This window comes from Anastrepha ludens, chromosome 5, assembly GCF_028408465.1.
Source record: "Anastrepha ludens isolate Willacy chromosome 5, idAnaLude1.1, whole genome shotgun sequence".
NCBI classification, from domain to species: domain Eukaryota; kingdom Metazoa; phylum Arthropoda; class Insecta; order Diptera; family Tephritidae; genus Anastrepha; species Anastrepha ludens.
In genome coordinates, this window is record NC_071501.1 from 122,976,384 (window position 1) to 122,982,383 (window position 6,000).

Sequence of the window (6,000 nt, forward strand, 5' to 3'; positions counted from 1 at the left end):
TTGCTCCTAGAAATATGAGCTCGAACTTATGAATGAATTTACTTTCGTTTTGATATGCAATATTTGGGACTGTCCAGCCCCGTCGCGACTAAAAGAATCGTGGCCGCTGCGACTGCGTATACGAATGTATTTTGTTTTTGTAGTCGCTAGGCTAAGATTTTGGCTTTGAACGACATACGCATGTTGAGGCATGTGTTTTTGTTGTGTTCTAGAACATTTTGGAATGCGTGGCAGAGAACGTTAAATTTTGATCATTAGGTTATTTACATGAAATATAAGGCGATGCTCGTGAGGTAGGTCATGTTGCTTCAGTGCACAGTACATATGCGTGCAACACTATATTTAAAAAAGATGCAATTGAACTTAGTTGTCCCATATATGCAAATACGTTCCTTTGAAGTTTTCATTTATTTATTTTAAAGTTTTATACTATCTAGAAAATGCATACATACAAATGTATGTATATTATTATTCCCTGTAATAAAATGTAAATTGAAAAAAATTTGGTTTGCCAAAGGAGCAAATAAATGCATATTCAAATGTAAATACATATGTCGATATACCAAAACACTTGTATGCTATGAAGTAATTTCGACTCAAAAAATTAGTAAAAACTTTCATCAAATTTAATAAAACGCACGTACCAAAATGTGAGAGGTCGTTTTATAATGTAGTTTTTTAAATTAAATCCAAATATTAAAGTTTCTTTGATTTGAAATGTTGGCGCATATAATAAATATTCAATAATTTTTTCTTCATCACCTTTGTTTGAAAATACAAATTGAATAAATTTTCGCCGTCGGCTATTCGTCAATTTGATTTCCTACAGAAGCCAAAAACTGTGCAGAGCCAATATGCTAAAGGAGAAATCGCTGTAAACAGCTCTGTTAAAAGTTTCACCACACCCCGGCGGTGGTTACACTTAATTTTTGACAATTCACACTATTCGTAGCTCGTGAGAATTCTCTATATTTAACGTTCTCTGTGTGTACTCTGCGCGTGCGACATCTACCGTTACCAAATGTTGTGTATTTAACGCTGAGCGCCATCTGATGTCCGAAGAATGGTTTATGCGCAGGTTCTGTTCTGCACTGCAATAATTATTGGTGTAATTGTCGTCAGACAGCGCAATAGGTAAAAAAACAATTAGGAAGCACAGGGTGCGTTAATGTGTATAACAGTTTACGATTTGAATTTTGTTTTTCTTTTCGAAAAGTGAGCTAATGATTTAATTACGTACATACAAATATATTGCAAATGAAGACCACTCATGGCACATCTCATGCAATAAATCGTTGAGCTCATGGATAGAGGTTTATAGCATGCGATGAACGGTCACTTTGATAGTTTGACTGCTATATTTTTATTTATAAGAAATTTTAACGCTTAATGGCAGCGAATAGAATTTTGTTGAAAAGTAGGTGTAAATTTAATAAGGGCACAAGCGAGAGGTTCCCTTTGCGCGAGAAATGACTCAATAGAACAGTCCCTCCTCTATACCTGCTAAAAATATTGATTTGATATTATATCTCTTAAATTGAGTTGAAAGCCTCGAAAAATGGAAAATTATATTTGTGTCCTTTTTGCATGAAACAACAGTTAATATTGCGCTAGCAACTACTAATTCGTACTCCTACGATTTCTTCTCTTATAAACCCTGTTGCAAAATTATCAACCCAAAACTATTTTTGCTTAAAAATTAATCTCATATTACATAAAAACTCAGGTAACGAAAACTTTCAAACTTTCAACAATTTTTTTTTTTTAATTTCGTTACAAATCTCAACTTTTTCATAAGTATTTTAATATATAAGTTAATAATTAACATATTTATTATAATAAAGTTCAATTCACCTTGTCGCAATTTAATTGCTGACACATTTCCGTTTGTTCCAAATTTAATCATCACAATACATATTTATTTAAAGTGCTGACGATATGTTTGCATTGAATGCACCTCAAACAGCTCACGTTGCATTATAGCTCACGTTGCATTCAATGTGATGATTGCTGTTCGACATTTAATATTAAGTAGCTAGTAAGAAACAAAATTATTAATAAATCAACAACAGGCCGACTAAGAAGACATAGCCTTCCGGCAAAAAAATAAAAAATTATAATAAAAGACATAGAGGACATAGTCCTCTCTTTACAAAAAAAAGGAATTAATAAGTCTTTTATTAAGTTATATACATACATATATATTTATATAATTGGCGCTTACACCCTTTTTGGGCGTTTGGTCAAGCTTGTCCTCCTATTTCGGTGCGCGTCTTGATGGGGGGAATACAGTTAAAAGACGGCTCCGAACGGCAAATGCTTTTTAATGAGAGGCCTTTTTATGGCAGAAATACTCTCGGAAGTTTGCCATTGCCTGCCTTTTTCCATTATTTTGGTGTTTTATGCACGGAGATTCGAGCCTACGCACTTCCGAATGATAGTCGTGCACCAACTCATTGGGCTACGGCGGCCGCAAAGTTTAGTTCATACACCAAAAACCATTTAACGCTAAGTTTAGAAATTAAAAAAAAATATTAAACGTTTTTCAAAATTATAACAACTTTTTAACTAGAATTTTTAGGGTCATTCTGGACAAGCAATTTTATAGCCGATAGAATTTTAGTATAACGAATTGTAGGTAAGTTTCAAGTGGCTACAAAATACCGCTGATTTTTTAAATTTCTTTTTTCGCTGAAAGGGTACGTCTTTTATTCCATAGGAAACAGATAAACCTATTTTTTTTTTATTTGGAAGACAAAACCTAGCTTGGTAAAAAAGTTAAAAGTTTTGATGAAACTTTGGAAAATTGTTTACGTAATCTCTTATTTTTGGAATTAATAGGGGTTGGAGCAACGCAAATGCTATTAGAAGTAGAGTAGAATGGGGTAAGATAGGTATGGGGGCACAATAGGTAGGTGGGGTTTTCGTCGCACTGTTTTTGCAGAGGTCACTCGTCTTATGTGAATTGAATACGTGGTGGGGAACAACGTTCGCGACTGTCATTTCGGCCGTCACCATTGATTAGTTATCCTAGTTCTGGCGTCGTTTAGTTTTTTGTGAGCTTTTCTCCGGCATCGCATTTTTTTTATTCTACGGTGCAGTGCATTTAATGTATGTAAATATTTGTCAGGTGAGTTTTATTTTACGTAGAAAATAATGCTGAACACGAATAACGTGTTAGTTTTTTGATATTTTTGTTTTTAAAAAAAATATCGACACTAACATAAAACATGTGCTTGGGGGCACTATAGGTCAGCCGTCTGGGGGCATTATAGGTCACTACTTTTAATTGAATAAAATAAATTTTAATTGTTTTTGCAGCAAAATGGTGCGTAATTATGTGCGAAAAACGCCGAAACAAAGTGAAGAGGACGTAAAAAACGCAATCGCGACAGTGCGAGATGGCGCTAGTGTTCGATCAGCCTCTAAACAATTTAAAATTCCGTTCGAAACATTACGTGCTCGCGTGATGAATTAAAGAAAAATTCCTAACTTTTATATCATGTGAAGTGTTCATACTCTATAAATAAAAGTTTAAACGTTAATTTCCATGCCATGTACATTGTTATTTTCCCCTCACATATAGTGACCTATCGTGCCCCCCGATTTTAAAAATATCGAAAAAAAGTACCTTTGTCTTATTGAATGCAGCTTCCAAAATATTTAGCCAAACATAAGTCAGTATAACCAAAATGTTAGCAGATAAATAACCTTTCAAAATCTTGCTTATTTTTGAAAATCAATGCAAAAACACCGTAGCAAGAGCTCTCCAAAAAAAAAAGACCTATCTTACCCCATTCTACTCTAACCTACGAAAAAGGCAGAGATTTGTTTATTCAGTGCCCTAATAAAACCATTGTTTGGCTCACATAGTTGCTAGCTGAAAAAGTCTAAATCCGTCAAGACTTGGCTGAGTTATTCAAGTTTCATTAAATCTATCTTCCAAAGAAAGTTAAAAGTAGTACGCAAAATCTCATTATTTTGAGACGCAATTTGATACAATTTTTAATATTATGTGTATATTATTTGAGACTAGTTTGTATAAAAACAAAACATTTTTAAAAACTAATTTTATTAAAGCTCGTTTTTCGGAGGCATTTTCAAATCTGTTCAGTTCACGTAAATCTTAAAATTTTTCCGAAATATTTTAGCGGAAGCCCTAAAATATAATACATTTCATAGTTTCTGTGGTAAAATCGCAACTTTTTTGGTGAGGCAGCCTAATGCATAAGCAGAAGTATCTATATACCACCTTGATTAAAAAGTTGTTGGAACAGCCGTCTAAGTCAACTGATTACACCCTGAACATCTGTGATTAACATTCCTACCAAAATTTTATCGCCATTGCACTATGGGGGTTTTGGCGTTTTTTTTAGCATATATTAAAAAAAAACGTATCCTGTATTTTAAAATAAGCTTTATTTTTGTTTTTACCATACCTTAATTATTTGAGAAATTAGTCGTTAAAAATTTTTACGGTCACACTGATTGAACGGTACGCCTTCAAAGTCAGCTGATTATCGTGTTCGCTTTGTGCACAGTTTGGGGAATACATTGAAAAAAGTTTGATTGCTCGAGTTATCCAAATAAAACAATGATTCCAAATTTAAATGATGGAAGGTCATAGTCCAGGTGTATAAGATTATAGTTTAGTAACATTTTTTCCATTATGTGTGGTTTATTCATATGTATTATTTAAATTAGTCTTAACAAGTATAGGTGCGTTCCGTATAATAGAACTTCCAAGGCGCACAGAAGTGCACAGAGTTTTGAATGTAGAGTTACTTACTAAAACGTCCACAATAAAATGTAACTAACTTTGTTTTCACAAATTTGCCCCTTTTTGATAAAATCGCCTTTTACAGTGGGATATACGTTCGGAAATGTAGAGCTGCTAGATATTTATATCAAAAATAATCGGGCAGAGGTCGCAGTTAAGCAGCATATATTAAAAAAAATTGGTGAAAATCTGAATGAATCTAAGGTAGCCCAAATTAATAAAAAAGCACGAGCTTTTGTCAAATATTTTGAAAAACACTGGCCCCATTGTCATCGAGTTATGTCAAGATTTAGAAAAAAACATTCAGAATGGCTTGATAAAAGGATAGCCAACACCGAAATTAATCGTGTATCCGAAAATAAAGTTGGTCGTCCAAAAGTGGACTACGAGAATGCTAGCTCCCGACTAAAACGGAAGTTTGCACAAGAACTTTCGCAAAAACACGAAAACTCGTTGCCCTTGCTTTTACATGCTGCTACAGTTTCAGCTAAAAAATCAGAAGAGAAAGATATGGTTGCTATTTTAAAAGCTGCTGCAAAAAGCAAAGATATTTGTTGTTGCGATTATCGATTCATTTATAATTTTTTACATTCACGCTTGTTGCGAAAAGTGCGAGGCAACCCATCCAAATGTCAAATTCATTCTTTTCTATTTCTGGATTGTTCGAGCGCACAGGCGCCGCAAGCAAACAAAATGTAAGTTTTATACATTTGATAATTAAACTTGAAATAATTGTATTAAATAAAGATTTCAGCCACAACTACCAGGACTTAAATATTGTTTTATTTGCGGGCCGCCAATTGCCGGGACAACAAGGAAACTTTTTTCGTCTGAGCCCCAACAAATGTCAGCCGACAGTGATTTAGCATTTTTGTTAGAAAACGGATTTACAAAAGAGGAATATATGTAATAATGTAAAACAAAATGCAAAAATACATGATTATGATATATATCCACCCTATAAGGATTTGTCTAGTTCCAAATTAAAGCTAAGACCAGACGGCATTCAATATTTTGAAGATAAGATACAAGTTCCTTTACAGCAACTTTTGGACTATACAACTACCCGCATCCTTGAAATGCAACATGAGGTCCTAGGTATACTTCCAAACGTTTTCAAGACCATGGTAATGTGTCTGATTATTCATTGTTCGTAACAACAATTATTCCTTTAAAACTGATTAATGAGACCGATCAAATTATTTGGGTCAATAAAGCAC